The sequence below is a fragment of the Protopterus annectens genome, chromosome 4.part0, assembly GCF_019279795.1.
Source record: "Protopterus annectens isolate FY-2018-M chromosome 4.part0, PAN1.0, whole genome shotgun sequence".
Classification (NCBI taxonomy): Eukaryota; Metazoa; Chordata; order Ceratodontiformes; family Protopteridae; genus Protopterus; species Protopterus annectens.
Window position 1 is genome coordinate 1290082490 of NC_056733.1, and position 18059 is coordinate 1290100548.

Below are 18059 nucleotides of genomic sequence, written 5' to 3' on the forward strand. Positions count from 1 at the left end.
TATGAGTGGTCTCTGAATCCCGAGATAGCAAATCAGATTTTCACCAAATGGGATCAACCCTGTTGCGATCTCTTTGCTTCTCCCTCAAACACAAAATGTTACGACTACTTTGCTCTCATTTCCCCCTCCGGGGAACCTCCGAGAGATGCTCTGGTGCATGCTTGGCCTCCCGGTCTACTTTATGCTTACCCTCTTCTTCCTCTGATGCTATAGTTTTTGCAGAAAGCCAACCAGTTGGGGAGCAGGATAATCCTCATTGCCCCATTCTGGCCTCGTCAACCCTGGTTCCCTTACCTTTGGTCTCATCTGGTGAATCCCCCTTGGATTCTGGATCCCTGTCCGGATCTAATATCCCACCCCCCCTAGATCTCCCACTCCCAAATCTGGGCAATCTCAAGCTCACAGCTTGGCTGCTCCAGTTCCACTTGTAGCTAGGACTCCTGGTATTTCTTCCCCAGTTTAAAACTATTCTAGTAGCAGCGCACAAACCTTCTACTAGAAAGGTCTATAGTAGCAAATGGAAACATTTCTCCATTTGGGTGGAACATCGAATTTTGGATCCTTTCACAGCTCCTTTGCCAGCGGTATTAGACTTCCTGTCAGGGCTGTTTCATCAAGGGGCTAGCTCCTCCACAGTCAACGTTCAACTAGCAGCTATCTCTCATTATCACGTGGGAAATGAACTGGGCCCCTTGATCACCATGAAATTGTGTAAGACCTTTTTGAAGGGCACCTTTCTGCTCAGACCTCCAGTGAAGGATGTAGTCCCTCCTTGAGATTTAACGCTGGTGCTTTAGGCCTTAACAGCTTCCCTGTTTGAGCCTGCAGCTTCAGTAGATCTTAAATTCTTGTCATGGAAAATGGCCTTTCTTGTCGCTATCACCTTGGCTCGAAGGGTCTCTGAACTACAGGCCCTCTGTGTAAAACCCCCATATTTGACTTTTCACAAGGATAAAGTTTACCTCAGGACCAATCCCTCCTTTCTTCCCAAGATTGCCTCTGAATCGAATATTAACCAATCCATCAACCTACCAGTCTTCTTCCCTAATTACCAAAACAAAGGGGAATATAAATTACACTCACTGGATGTGCATAGACAACTTCACTTCTACATCCACAGGGCATCTGGTCATAGGCAATCTGACCAGTTGTTCATCTCCTTTGCCAAATTTAACTTGGGTAAATCTGTGTCTAAAGTCACGCTGTCTAGATGGATCTCGCAGTGTATCCTTTTAGCATATGAAAGTTCTGGCAGGCCCGCACCTCAGGGAGTCCATGCCCACTCTACTTGGTCTATGTCTACTTCTGCAGCTTTTAGAGCTAGAGTCTCTTTGGATGATATTTCTTCAGCAGTCACTTGGGTCTCATCTCATTCCTTTATCAATCACTATAAATTGGACATTATCTCCAGAGGGAGAGCACCCTTTGGCTCTGCAGTGCTCCGAAACATCCTTCCATGAAGGCCGCCCAAGGTTCAGGTAGCTGGGGACTCTGTCCCATAGGTTGCTGCACAAATGAAGTTAACTACTTCAGATTAAGAAGTTATGTACTCACCATAACGCTCCATCTGAGTAGGTAAACTTCATTTGTCAGCAACCGTCCCTCCCTCCTGCCCCCTCACCTATGAATGTTTCATACTCAGGTCCATGGGTGTTACCCACTTATCTGAAAGTATTAGTCTTCGGGCAGTATCTGCTTTGGGCAAACTTGATTGGAGGTCAGTCAGGGTTGGCAGGGGATTATGGGTAGGGGGAGGAGCTTGGATCTCGGATCTAAAGCTGTTGAAAACTGCCGGCTCGGATCCGAGGTCAGATCCGAATCCCATAGGTTGCTGACAAATGAAGTTTACCTACTCAGATGGAACGTTATGGTGAGTACATAACTTCTTATTATATAGCATGTATCATGGACCGAAGTACGCTAAAAAATAAAAAAAGACAATTGGCTACATAAGTCCCAGGATAAAAAAGTGCCCAGTCCTCATATGCACACTGGTTCCAGGACTGGGAAAACTGACAGTGTAGAATCTTCAAGACACAGAAACATTCCAACAGTGGGGTTAGGCCAAGTTCATGGGCAGGATGCCCCTACCCCACTGTAGAAGGAAGTAGTAGTCCACAAAAACTTATAGGCCAGATAAGAGCCATTAAGAGGATAGAGTGGACTACTGAGGATAAGAAAGAAATTATGTATTGTTACTATTGTTCAATATAAGAAAGAAATGATATATTGTTACTATTATGCAGAAAGCCCAGAATTTCCAGGTTGAAGATATTCAAAAAGATAAAGAGAAAAATCAGAGGAAAGAAAAAATACTTGCACAAGAAAAAAGTACAGTTGTGTACATTTACCATAAATGGAGATGTTCAAGTGTATTCACTGTTGCAGTTATCACACTGGGGTTATCCTGCCAGGGGTATCCCTCAGTCAGTCTGAATACCAGAGGCTTAGTATTTCTGCATCAGTTGCTGTTGCTCCAGGACTGACGTCAGGTCATCAATGGTATAAAATCAGGCAGTTGACGCCATTACATCAGTTTTTCTTGCCCCAACTCTCAGAAGCCCCCAAATAGGGAACTAGGTTATGCTGGAAGAACACCACCAGTAGAAAGTTAATACCAAAAATTCCCTGTAAGGAGACAGGAAGAGAGAGAGAGAGAGAGAGAGAGAGAGAGAGAGAGAGAGACAAGGGGGGTGGAGGGTAGGAACCCAGGACTGCAACAGTGAATACACTCAAACATCTACATTTATGGTAAGTGTACACAACTATACTATGTTCTTCGTGTTTCACTGTTGCAGTCATCACACTTGGGCTGATTCTCAAAGCTGAAGAAAAGGGTTGAGGCAGTCAAGAAGACTGGGGGATGGCTAGGATACCCTGCAAGACTGTGGTAGCAAAGCCTTCCCTGGATTTGGAGAAGATAGGCAGATGGTAATGCTTGGTGAAGGTATGAACAGAAGTCCATGTTGCAGCCTCCAGGGTGTCCCTGGTGGGGAACCCTCTGAGAAAAGCTGGAGAGATGGAGGTTGCCCTGGTGGAATGCATCCTGACCCCCTTTGGGGGCAGTTTCCCATGCTGTTTGTTGCAGAAATGGATGCAGTGTGCTATCCATTTGGAGATTGTTTGTTTGGATATGGCCTTGCCCTCTGCCCCTGCTGTGAAGCTGACTAGCAAATTGGTCAGTTATCTAAAATATTTAGTCCTATCCAGATAGAATCTGAGCTGTCTGTTCACATCTAGAGAGTGCAGAATCCTTTCCTCCTTGTTTTGTGAGTTAGGGAAAAAGGTGGGCAAATGAATGGATTGGTTGAGAGCCACACTGGACACAACTTTAGGCATGAAGGATGGGTTAGTCCTGAGGCAGACCCTATCAGCATGGAAAATGATGAAGGGCTCTACAGCCATGAGTGCTTGTAGCTCTGAAACTCTTTTAGCTGAAGTGATGGCCAGAAGCAAGGCTGTTTCCAAGAGAGGGATTCTAACTTTGCTAAAGCTGCAGGCTCAAAGGGGGAGGTAGGGTGAGCTTTTCCAACACAAAGTTAAGGTCCCAAGCTGGGGTAGGAGCTCTTCTGGGTGGCCTTAAGTTATTAGCCCCTCTTAGGAACTGTTTGATGCGAGGGTGTGAGAAGAGGGGTGGCTCTGTGCTGTAATGAGCAGAGATGGCAGAGGCATGAATTTTAGTAGAAGAGAAGGATAGACCCCTGTGTAATAGGTTTGCTAGGTAATCTAGACTGAGAGGTAGGGAGGGCTGTGCTGTTTCAGCGGCCTTAGCTTGGATCCAGGTGCAAAACCTTTTCCACTTGTCAGCATAGGATTTTCTAGTGCTGGGGCATCTGGCCTCAAGTATAACATCCAGGACTTGTTTGCTTAGACTGGCAGCTTGAGGAGAGGTCAGGGAATAAGCCAGGCTGCCAGGTTCAGGGTCTGCAATTGTGGATGCATGAATTCTCCATTCTTCTGGGTCAGGAGTGTTGGTATCTGATGTAGGTGCCATGGTGGCAGGGTTGACAGGCTGCGCAGCAGTGGGTACCAGTGCTGGCATGGCTAGTCTGGAGCAATCAAAATTGCCCTTGGTTTTTCCTCCCTTATTTTGAGCAGTACCCTTGAAATGAGTGGTAGAGGGGAAATGCATAGATCGAGAGGTTTACCCATTGGAATTATAGCGCATCCACTTTCCAGGCCTTGCTTGAGGTTCCCTGGTGCAGAATTTGCTGAGCTGATGATTGGAGTGGGAGGCAAAGAGGTCCACCTTCGGGGTGCCCCATTTCTGGGTTACAAGGTTGAAGGTTCTGTGGCCTAGCTGCCAGTCATCTGGGTCTAGCAGGTTTCTGTTTAAGTTGTCTGCCAGAGAGTTTAGGGAATCTGGCAGGAATTGTGCTAGCAGGTGTATTTGCATGGCTGAGGCTGTGTGCCAAAGGGTCATGGCGAGCCTGCAGAGAGGATAAGAGTGAGTCCCTCCCTGCTTGTTGATATACCACATCACTGTGGTGTTGTCTGTTTTGATGAGTAGAGGCCCCGGGGAGAGTAGAGGTCTGAAAGCTGTCAGGGCGCACTGAACAGCTAGCATATCTTTTTGGTTGATTCGCAGATGTATTTGATTTGGGCTCCAATGGCCCTGAATGCACCTACCGTCCAGGTGTGCACCCCAGGCATAGTCTGATGCAACTGTGGTGAGGGTCTGTGCGGCTTGGGGTTGTGAGAAGGTCCCTTGTGATTGCATGCTGCTGCCCACCAAAGAAAATCTTTCCTTAGACAGGGTATCATAGGTATGATAGTTTCCAGGTCTTGAGAGTGTTGACACCAAAGGTTTTTTAGGTACCATTGTAGTTTCCTCATATGCAGTCTGGCATATGGAATGAATAGAATGCAGGAGGCCATGAACCCTGGAGCTTGCAGGATATTCCTTGTGGTTAACTGGGTTCTGGTCTTAGTTGAGAGAAGTAGCCTGTCAGGTAGGCTTGTTTTTCTGGAGTAAGGAATGCCATCTGGGATGCTGTGTCCAGGCTTGTTCCCAGGATTACAATTTTTTGTGTGGGGGGACTAGTTTTGAATTATTTTCATTAATAGTATACCCCAGCGAGGCCAGTAGGTCCTTTACAAAGGTCAGGTACTGTAACAGCTTTTCCTGACTGTCTGCCTAAATCAGGCAATCGTCTAAGTAGGGGTAAATTAGAATATTTCTTTGTCTGCAAAAAGCAATGGCTGGAGCCAGGCATTTTGTGAAAACTCTGGGAGGAGTGGATAAGCTAAAGGGAAGTGCAGAGAACTGAAAGTGCATAGATCCTGACCTGAAACTTAGATATTTCCTGCAAGATTCCCTGATTGGGATGTGTAGGTAGGCCTCATTTAGGTCTAGGTTGGATAACCAAGCATCCTTGGAAAATATAGGAAGAAGCTGCTGGAGGGTGAGCATTTTGAATTATAGAGAGGAACATGCACTCCCAGTGTGATCCCAAACACTGTTCATAAGTGTGATCCCAAACACTGTTCATACTACTATCACACCAAGTGTATAATATAGGGCATGCACTCCCAGTGTGATCCCAAACACTGTTCATACTACTATCACACAGTGTATATACTAAGACACATGCACTGACAGTGTGATCCCAAACACTGTTCATACTATCACGCAGTCAGTGTATATAGTGAGGCACATCCACTCCCAGTGTAATACCAAACACTGTTCATACTACCATCACACAGTCAGTGTATATAGTGAGGCACATGCACTCCCAGTGTGATCCCAAACACTGTTCATACTACTATCACACAGTTTGTGTATATAGTGAGGTACATGCACTCCCAGTGTGATCCCAAACACTGTTCATACTACTATCACACAGTTAGTGTATATAGTGAGGCGCATGCACTCCCAGTGTGATCCCAAACACTGTTCATACTACTATCACACAGTAACTGTATATAGTGAGGCACATCCACTCCCAGTGTGATGCCAAACACTGTTCATACTACTATCACACAGTTATTGTATATAGTGAGGCACATCCACTCTCAGTGTGATCCCAAACACTGTTCATACTACTATCACACAGTTAGTGTCTATAGTGAGGCACATCCGCTCCCAGTGTGATCCCAAACACTGTCCATACTACTATCACACTCTAACTATATATTGTGAGGCACATCCACTCCCAGTGTGATCCCAAACACTGTTCATACTACTATCACACAGCTAGTGTATATAGTGAGGCACATGCACTCCCAGTGTGATCCCAAACACTGCTCATACAACTATCACACAGTCAGTGTATATAGTGAGGCCCATGCACTCCCAATGTGATCCCAAACACTGTTCATACTACTGTCACACAGTCAGTGTATATAGTGAGGCACATCTACTCCCAGTGTGATCCCAAACACTGTTCATATGACTATCACACAGTTAGTGTCTACAGCCTACTCATATTCCATCAAGTTTTTTGCATGTCTGTGCCATTGCTGGACAGCCAAAAACAGATCTGGGACATGTTCATGCTTTCTCCAGCAACAGTGGAAAACCATGGCAATGTGAAGCAAACTGATATGAGCTTGCAAGATGGGAGAATTTGCCCATTTAATGGTCGAGCACTGGTGGAAAAGCATAGTTATGGCACAACTGAAATATACCCTGCCAATAATTGCCACAAGCTTGATGAGAAGTATTATTGCCACAGCATCAATGAAAAGTATTACCTATGCGTGACAACTGTGAATGAAATCATTTTTCACATTATAGTGGGTTAAAATATGGCTGCCAGTACAGCAAAGAGGAAGGCATCTGATGTTGGGCAGCCAGCTATTCAAATAAAAATAAGAACTTCATCTATCCTCTAGGGCAAATCAAATGTAGACAAATAACTTACAATTGTTGGCCAGAGCCAGATTGTATCCCCATTGTCCTTAGCATCTGTGCCACTATGAAGTATCAAAACCACAGCTTTTCAGTCTTAGCCTAGAAACTCTGAAGAAAATTCCCCCCAAATGTTACAGAATCAGTAACAGTACCCCATTTGCAACCCATTTCCAACCACCCACAGAAATATATACATTTTCCATCCACCATGCATTTACTGACTAATGAATAAACCCTTAACTTCACTTATCCTCAGCTGTTTTCAGTACACTTACCCCAGAACCTCTTTTCTTAACCTTTCCTTTTCTGTTTTGAAGTGAAACTTATTTTAGATGAGTACAGATAGTTTGGAGTTAAATAGAAAGTGCAACTAATTGACACTGTGCCGTTTGGTGGCACTGCTAGTCAGCCGACAGCTGCCAGAACACAATTCTTGATGAAGCCACTCTCCCACAGGAAACACACAGACATGTGTGTAAAATAAATATATACACACACATGTACATACCCACACATGCAGACACACATTTTTTTATTTCTACTGTGAAGTGACGAGGTGGACTTCAACTGCCATTACACACCTTGTAACTTGCTGCCAAACTGTTTGTGTGAAATCTTTTTGGAGGCAGATGCCTTGTAGGAAAATCTGCAAGTGACACATCTTCATACTACTTAGAATAATAGTGATAACTTTACGGCATGTTGACAGCCTTTTTTTTGTTTCATGCTTGGTGGATTTATTTCATTTCCAGAATGACTACACAGGCCATAAACATAGATCTTAGTCCTCATAACATGAAACATCTAGACAAAGAAAAACATAATGGGGTAACAAAGCCCCAAAGAAATAGGGGCAATATTGGACAGACAAACCTCCTCCCACATGTTCAGACCCCAAACTGAAGGTGTGAAAACTAAAGGAGGCGGTGTATCAATATTCATTAAAGATCAATACACCTCAAGATTGGTCAAACAGCATGATTCCCCGGAGACACTTTAGGTGTTATTAACTGTTGGTAGGACACCTATTCAAGTCACTCTGCCTATTTGGCTCTACTTGAGTCTCTCAAAATACATCTGAACATGATGGTTTTGGACGACAAACTACCTGTCCATTGACTGGGTAACTTGCTCGTGGTCAAACTCACTTACCAAAAGGTTCCTCAACTTTGCTAACTCCAATTCTCTGGACCAGCTACTTGATACCCCCACCAAGGGTGCCAACATCCTGGAACTGGTGCTTTCCAATATGGAGGACCACTGCAGCACCCCCACTCTGAGGTCATCCCTGGTGAGATCTTGCCACAAATGGGTCTCCATTGAAGTAAGTATTACACCCAACCCCCTCTAGCAGCAACTCAACTAAAAATGTTCCCCAAAGCAGATTATAACCTTTTAAGGGATGGTTTAAATAGCTTCACTGCACCTCTTCCCTCAGATGGACCTGGCAACTATGCCAAGCTCCACATCAATGCTGTATACAAACACCTATATACCTGCATTTACTCTGCCATACCTGATAGAATCAAAACTCAAGATCCTCAAAGAAGAGCAAACCTACCTGGTGGACAGATACCATTAACAGGCTTTACAATAAGAGGAAGAAATTGCTGTTTGAATGAGAGGGAGTGATGCCTCCTGAACTGGAACCACTCCCTACTCAGATGAAACAAGCAAATAAGACTTCTTGTGAAGTCTTCCAAAGCAAACTATGAGTCCAACTTAGCTCCCTCAAAGGACAACCATAAGGCATTCTATAGTTACATGGATAACCTAAAAGGAAAGGCCCATATTTGTGCCAAACTGGTAGCTAATGATACCACATATACTGAGCCTGTGGACCTGTTGGCCAACAGGTTATGTGAAAAATTAACTCTCCTGCCCCCACCGCACGTACCCCATGACATGCCTACCACCTGTCCCCTACCTTGTATCTCTAAAGAGCCAATCATAAATGCCCTCTCTTAGGCCAAAAATACAGCATCTATGGGACCTGATAACATCCCAAGCTGCATTCTACATGGGCCCCAACATGATTTAGCAACACCATTGATGGCTTTTGATGCTGGCTTACCCACCTCTGTACTCTTTGTAGATCTTCAAGAAGCTTTTAATACAGTATCTTACCCTAAGCTTTTGCAACACCTACTGAAACTTGGTTGCTCCCATAGTGTAATAACCTGGTTTTCCTCTTCCCTTAACAGACAGCAATCAGTTAAATGGCAAAACCAACAATCTGATTTCTTAGTAAATGACACAGATGTCCCACAAGGATCCATTTTAGGACCACTACTTTTTAATATATTCATTAATAATCTAACATAGCACACTATTGAGTATGCATATGATGCAACTATCATCTCATCCTCCAATAATTTCATCAGTCTCCAGACAATCACCCAAGATGCCTTCTCCTCTATAGAAACCTGGCTCAATGACTCTCAAATAATGATTAATCCACAAAAAAACTATACTGCTAGTATTCTCACTAAATCCTCCAACTACAGAATTCAAAATTCTCTCCCATAACAAAACTATAATCGAACTGGTAAAATTCACAAAACTTCTAGGCATTGCTATCGATGACAAGCTCTACTTTGAACAATATACTGAACACAGTAAAAAAAAAATAATTTCAAACTAGACAAATTATACTGACACAAACTCTACCTTGATAATCAAACTAGGATCAAACTAGCAAATACTTTGCTTACTCCATCGCTTATGTATGGGATCCCCATCTTCACCAACCTCCATGCATCCCCTAGTAATAAGCTACAACAATGCTACTATAAAATAGCAAAATTTGCATCTAACTTGCCAAACCACTCACACCACTGTACTGCTCTCTCAAACCTGTCCTGGCTAGAATATTGTCACCATCTCCAGCTTACTCAACTAATTATGGTCCATACATTAATTTTCCAGTCTAATAACTGCACCGCTCTCCAATCCATCTTACACACACATATACCCCTACTCGATCGCTCTGCTCTTCAGAGAAAACCCTTCTAAGCATAATAAAACCCAAGAGAGCAGAACAATGCCTATATTCCTACAACATAGCCAAACTATGGAATTCCCTCCCCTCTACCATTACCCAACTAGACTCCCTAAAGCCCTTTAAAGCTGCTCTAAAAACTTGCTTCTTACAAAGTCCAAGCTGCATGTGTAATATACAATGTAAGCCAACCTAATTATATAACCTATTAAACAAAAACAAAAATTACTCCATTCTACACCTCTGATCTCAGTCTATTTCAAGTAACTGGAAAACCTTATTACTTGTTCATCACAATATACCAGATTTCTGTGATATAATTTTTACCTTTTAGTTTAAGCTTGTATATTAATCTGCATAACATCTGTTGGTAATTATGTAATTTCTGTGATGCTTACTGTGTTTTATTTTAAACTGCGGAGCCTTTCTCTTCAGATCTGTAATGATACTGAAATATTTTTTGCTGTATTGTTGTTGTTAACTGTGGAGTGTTTCTCCCCGGGCCTCCACTGAAAATGGATCTTTGCCCAGTGGACTTTCCTGGTCAACAAATGCCAAAAATAATAACTAAATAAATAACATTGGATACTTTTTTCAGTGATAGTCACAGCCACTGTCATTCACTTGGACAAACGTGGTGCTTCCACTGAGCAGACTTATTAACCTGACTAGCCTTATCCACAAGGCCATGGAATGAATCACCATGGCCCTTATAAGCCAAAATATAGGTAATCTCCATAGGCCACACTGAGGCATCATTGACCAAGTCAACCAACTATCAACCCTTATATCATTACATGGGTTGCTAACTGGCTTTCTATTTGAACTCATAGTCAAACATAGGGTAATTTACAACAGCAGACATGTAACCAGTGGTGTTCCACTGGGATCAGTCCTGGGACCTCTGCTGTTTGGAATGTATTTATCCAAAGTACAAGCAACAACTAAAGGTGTATGGCTGACAAAGTTTGCTGATGACTGCAAACTGGAAGTGGTCATAGAATCTCGAAATCTATCCTACAAGAGGGTCTTAGACAAATGATTGGTGCCAAAGTCATGGCCTTCAACTCGATGCAAAAAAATGTTATATCACTCCTTTCAGTAAAAGCAATGTTACTTCTAACTATCACATCAATAGCAATACCTTAAGTACACACTCAGTGGTGAGAGACCTGGGGACACAGGTTGACAGGAACCTTACCTTTGACCACCATGTATCCACAGTGGTAAGAAGGGCATTCTATATTGCTCATCTCATTAGTAGGGGCATTATTGGATCCAGCAGGAAAGAAGTTATAACCTCCGTGTACTCTTCCCTCATCAGACCAATAACAAGTACAATGCCCCTTTTGGTATGTACCTTTCCAAACACCTGCACTAGCTGGAGAGACCACAAAGGTTCCTCACAAGGAAAATTCTAGTTCTTCAGCATCTGTCCTATGTGGATCATCTGAAATCACTGCCACTTTATTCTGTTTCATACAGAGTACTCAGAAGCGAATCTATGCCTTGCATGTAAGGCAGTGTTTCACCATGGGTTATTGGAAATGCTGCATATCCCTAAGTCAAAGGGTACACAGAACCTAGTATGTGACATTAATGAAACCTGCTGGAGGGACAGATTTGTCTCTCAGAGGTTACCACACTTTTGGAACAGACTCCCTCTTCATGTCAAACAGAGTACCTCTTTGGCCCTCTTCCAATGCAATCTGGATGCCTGGATAGGTGACCGTAAATTCAACCTGGGGTTTCCACCTGTGTCCCTCTTGGACAGGAGCAAACGGTACTGATTGTGGAAATAAGGGTAAGAATTTGGCTAGGCTTGTAATGGCTCTAGGGCCAATAGCCTAGTAACATCTTATGATCCTATGATCCTATAGCTCACCTATTAATTCGCCTGTAGTATCATCTTCTTTTCTCAAGATACTCTGTCTAGCTTGGTCTCAATCTAATTATCTCAATGTAGTGTAATTATCTTGTACATTTTTTTGCATACTACATTACATTGCTATAGTGACATTACCTTAAGTCATGGCTAGAAAATGTATTAATCATGAAACTTTTGTCTATTTCCAACTACTTTTATGTACTACCACTTGCATAATATACGCTTTGTATGTATTACCTTTTATATGTATTATGCTTAATGTGTGTTTTTTGACTTTAGGCTACTACTGAATATGTTTACAAACAAAGTAACTGGCTTATTTGCTGGTGTCGTTCTAAGGGCATGCAGTATCTGTCAGTCTGGGATGACATGACTGACTGACCTCGACGTTCTGCCAGGGATGGTCTTCATCTGTCACCCTGGGATTTCAGTTGCTGGCTAAGGGTCCTGCCACTCACTTAATGCCTTTTTAGGCAGTGTCTCAAGGATAAAATTTCCAACATAAAAATGGCATCTAAAAACCAGCTCAAGGTTATGCTGCTAAACACTAGGAGTCTTATCATAAAATTGCACTCACTGTAAGCAGTCCTCAACTTGGAAGACCTAGACATCTGTGCAGTCAGGGAGATGTGGTTCAAGGAAGTGGACATCACCCCAACTATACCAGGCTACACCTCCTTCCACACTTTCAGACAAGAACTTAAGGCGTGAAAAGTAAAGGAAGTGATGTATCAGTAATCATTGCAGATAAATACATTGCCACATTGGTCAAACAGTATGATTCCCTGGAGATACTTCAGGTGCAATTAACTGTTGGTAGGACACCTATTCAAATAATTGCCAGCTACAGTTCCCCCTCCATGAATGTGGACATCCACTCTGCCTATATGAGTCTACTGGAGTCTATCAAGATATATCCAATCACCCTGGTTTTGTGCAACTAACTATTTATCCATTGACTAGGTAATTTACTCATGGTCTATCTCATTTGCCTAAAGGAACTGGTCGACATCCCACAAGGGGTGCCAGCGTCCTGAATCTGGTGCTTACCAGTGTGGGGGACCACTGTAAGCACCCCCACTGTGAGGTCTCCCCAGTGAGATCTGACCACAAATCAGTCTCATTGAAAGTAACTATCACACCTGCCCACAGCAACAAATAAGCTAAAAATACTTCTCCAAAGCAGATTATAACCTTGCATGGCATAGTATAAATAGCATACCTCTGTCCAAATTTTTACCTCATATTTTTGGGCTGTTCCTCATAAAATTTATGGTCTCCTGGCAAATCACTGAGGATTGAAGAAACTAAATAACACTAAATAATGACATCTATTTGAGTTTCAGACTTCATATCCATCAACAATATATATAAATATTCAACAACTGTTATTCTAGCAACTTTCTAAGTGTACAGGAGCAGGTTATAAACTGCCTCCTTAAGGCCAAATACACAGCATCTGTGGAACCTGACAACAGCCCAGGTTATGTCCTACATGGGCTTAATCAAGAGTTAATACCACTGGGTACTCTATTCAATCATAATTTAGCTCAAGCTTCATCCAAGCTGAATGAGAAACAGCCACCATTAACCCCTTGCACAAAGGTGGTGCTTACAATGCCTCAGGGAACGGTAGACTGATTAGCCTGACTAGCCTGACAAGCCTTGTCTGCAAGGCCATGGAGCAAATCTTCACGGACTATAGCAAAGATATAGGTAATGACAAAACACTTGACCATACTAACTTAGGATGTGTCAAATGGAGGTCATGCCTGATAAAATTGGTGGACTTGTTTGAGACAGTCACCAAGGGTCTGGCCGAGGAGAAATCTGTGCATACAGCCTACCTAGACTTAGCAAAGGGTTTTGACACCATCCCACACTCACAACATCATTGACAAACTCACCCCAGCTAGGTATCAACCTTTATATTGTTATATGGGTCGCTACATGGCTCACTGATAGAACACATATAGCCAAAACAGGGTAATCCACCTTCAACAGCTGAGCAGTAACTAGTGGTGTTCCACAGGAATCAGTCCTAGGACCTGTTCTCTTTGGAGTCCATTTCACCAAAGTACAAGCTAAAACTGAAGGTTTGTGGCTAACAAAGTATAAAAAGTATGCTTAGAAAAAAAATAGAATGGTACAGTAACAAGTAACTACTAAGAAAAACAAAAATGTACCGAAGCTAACACAACTGAAGGTAAAACAATAAACTTTAATGCACACAAAAGAGTAAGTGCTTTCACGGTGTGCTATCACCACTTCCTCAGACTGTTCTGAACTAGTACAAATGCAGTTAAATAGCATAAGTTAATTAGTCAATTAAGGCACTGATAAAAGCATCAATTAACTAAGAGAAAGATGTCACAACAAGAAAGCAGGCAAATGAAACATATAAAAAATATATATAAAAACAATTTTATACTCAGTGTTTGAGAGGTCTAGCTTTTAAAAAAAATCTCTCCTTTGTGTGCATTAAAGTTTATTGTTTTACCTTCAGCTGTGTTAGTTTAGGTACTTTTTTTGTTTTTCTTAATTGTGGCTAACAAAGTATGCTGATGACTGCAAACTGGGAGCAGTCATAGTATCTCCAATCAATGTCAACATCCTACAAGAGAGTCTTACACAAAGAAATGATTGGTGCCAAAGTCATGCCTAAAATACAATGCAAAAAGAAGTATTATCATCCCTTTCTGTAAGTGCCTGCTAACTACCAGATCAATAACACCCTCAGTATGCACTCATTGGTGAGAGACCCAGGCACACAGCTTGACAGCAACCATGCCTTTAATCAAACATGTCTCCACAGAGATAAGAAGGGCATTCTATATTGCTCATCTCATATGTAAGGGCATTGCATTCAGAAGGAATGAGGTTATAACCTGTCTTCACTCCTCCCTCATCAGGCCAATGATTTAGTACAACACTCCTTTTGGCATGTACCTTTCCAAGCACCTGCAACAACTGGTGAGACCACGCAGGTTGCTCACAAGGAAAATTCTAGGTCTTCAGCATCTGTCCTACGTGGATCACCTGAAATTACTGTCACTTTATTCTGTTTTATACAGACTATTCAAAGGCAATCTATACCTTGAATATAAGGCAGAGTTTGACCTGTCTTATTGGAAATGCTGCATATCCGCAACTCAAATGGTACACGGGTTACTCGCTCTAAGGACCTTATCCTGGTATGTGACAGGGATGTGTCTCCCAGAGGTTACCACAACTTTGGAGCACACTCCCATTTCATGAAAGAGTACCTCTTTGGACCTCTGGATAGTTGGCTGGGTGACTTTAAATTCACCCCAGGGGGTTTCACCTGTGTCCCTCTTGGACAGGGGTAATAGGTTCTGATCATGGCGATAAGGTTAATAACTTGGCTAGGCTTGTAAGGGCAATAGGGCCATTATCCTAGTAACTTCCTATGATCCAATGATCTCATATCTCACCTATTTATTCACCAGTAGTTATCACCTTCCTTTCTCAAGATACTCTATCTAACTTTGTCTCACTTTGTCTGATTATCTCAGTATAGTGTAATTATCTTGTACAGTTTTTTGCACACTACATTAAATTGATCTAGTCACATCTAGCTTAAGTCATGCCTGAAAATGTATGACTCGTGAAACTTTTGTCTATATCCTACTGTTTTCATGCATTACAAACTGCATAAGATGCACTTTTTATGTATACCATTTTATATGCATTATGTTCAATATGTGTTTTTGCGGTTATGCTACTACTGACTATGTTTATAAACTAGGTAAGTTTCTGGTGTCATTCTAAGGGGAGACAGTATCTATCAGTCTGGGATGGCATGATCGACAGACCTCAGAGGTCTGCCAGAGATGGTCTTCATCTGCCAACCCTGGGATTTCAGCTGTAGGCTAAGGCTCCTGCCAACCCCATAGTGCCTTTTTAGGCAGTGTCTCAAGGATTTAATTGGCGAGGTAAAAACTGCATCTAAAAATTTGCTCAAGGTTATGCTTTTAAATGCTAGGAGTATTGACATGAAACTGCACTCACTGGAAGCAGTTCTCACCTTGGAAGACAGCCATTTGTGCAGTCATCGAGACCTAGTTCAAGGCAGTGGAGAGTATCCCAACCATACAAGGCTACACCTCCTTCCACACTTTCAGACAAGAAACTGAAGGCATGAAAAGTAAATGATGTTTTGTAGCCATATTCACTAAAGATAAACACCTTGACACATTGGTCAAAGAGCATGACTCCTTGGAGATACTTCAGGTGCAATTAACTGTTGGTAGGACACCTATTCAAGTCATTGCCATCTAGAGGACCCTCTCCATGAATATGAACACCCACTCTGCCTATTTGGGTTTACTTGAGTCTATCAATATACAGCTGAACACCCTGGTTTTGTGTGACTTTAACTACCCATCCATTGACTGGGTAAATTACTCGTGGTCTAACTCACTTGCTCAAAGGTTCCTCAAATTCGTTAACTCCAATGTCCTGGACCAGCTGGTTAACACCCTCCACAAGGGGTGCCAAAATCCTGGATCTGGTGCATACCAATATGGGGGACCACTTTAGCACCCCCCGTGATGTCTTCCCTAGTGAGAGCTGACCACAAAACAGTCTCATTCAAAGTAACTATCACAGCAGACCCCCCAATAGAAAAATAAACTATAAAACTTCTCCACAAAACTGATTTTATCCTTGTATGGGATAGTATAAATAGCTGTACCGCACCTCCAGCCTCGGATGGGACTGGCAACTATGCAGAGTTTTACACCAATGCTTTTTACAAACATCTTAATAACTGCATTGACTCAACCATACCTGATAGGACCAAAACAAGTTCCTCAAGGAAGAGAAAACCTGCCTGGTGGAACACTGCCATTAACAGGCTTTATAATAAGAGGAATAAATTGCTGTCAAAGAATAAGAGGCAGCAAGCCCTAAACTGAAAACACTCCCCCCTCAGCTTATACCAGCAAATAAGACTGAAAACACTCCCCCCTCAGCTTATACCAGCAAATAAGACTGAAAACACCCCCCCTCAGCTTATACCAGCAAATAAGACTGGAAACACTCCCCCCTCAGCTTATACCAGCAAATAAGACTGAAAACACTCCCCCTCAGCTTATACCTGCAAATAAGACTGAAAACACTCCCCCTCAGCTTATACCAGCAAATAAGACTTCTTGTGAAGTACTCCAGTGCAAACTACAAATATAAATTAGCTTCCTCGATGAAGGACAACCAGAAAGTATTCTTTAGTTACATCCATAACCTAAAAGGAATGATCCAGATTTGTGTGTAACTGGTAGTTAATTAATGTACCACATTTAATGATCCTGTGGACATAGCTAAAGTGTTAGCTGATAGGCTCTGTGAAAACTTCACTACAATGGTCCCCACCACACGTATCCCATGACATGCCTGCCACCTGTCCTCCACTTTATATCTGTAAAGAGCAGGTTACAAACTGCCTCTTTATGGCCAAACTCAGCCCAGGTTGTATCCTACATCAGCTCAAACAAGAATTAGCAACATCAATGGGTACTCTTCAACTATACTCTCAGCTCTGGCTTCATCCCAACTGAATGGAAAACAGCCACCATTATTCCCTTGCACAAAGGTTGTGCTTCCAATGACCCCGGGAACTGTAGACCTATTAGCCTGACTAGCTTTATGTGCAATGCCATGGAGCAAATCATCACGGACCTTATCAACAAAGACAGAAGTAAAATCAAAACACTTGACCCTACTCTGTTTGGATTTGTCAAAGGGAGATCATGCCTGTTAAACCTGCTGGACTTCTTTGAGACAGTCACCAAGGCCTTGGACGAGGGAAAATCTGTGCATATAGCCTACATAGACTTAGCCAAGGGTTTTGACACTATCCTCCACTCAGGCATCATTGACAAACTCACCCACTTAGTTATCAACCCTTATATCTTATATGGGTCGCTAACTGGCTCACTGCTAGAGCCCATATAGCCAATGTAGGGTAATCCACCTCCAACAGCAGATGTGTAACCAGTGGTTTTTCATAGGGATCAGTCCTGGGAAGTCTACTGTTTGGAATATATTTCTCTAAAGTACAAGCTAAAACTAAAGGTCTGTGGCTGACAAAGTTTGCTGATGACTGCAAACTGGGAGGAGTCATAGAATCGCCAAATGATGTCAACATCATACAAGAGGGTCTTACAGAAACAAATGATTGGTGCCAAAGTCATGGCCTTAAACATACTACAAAAAGAAGTATTATCATCCCTTTTGGCAAGTGCAATGTTCCTGCTAAGTACTTCATCAATAACAGCCTCGGTACACACTCA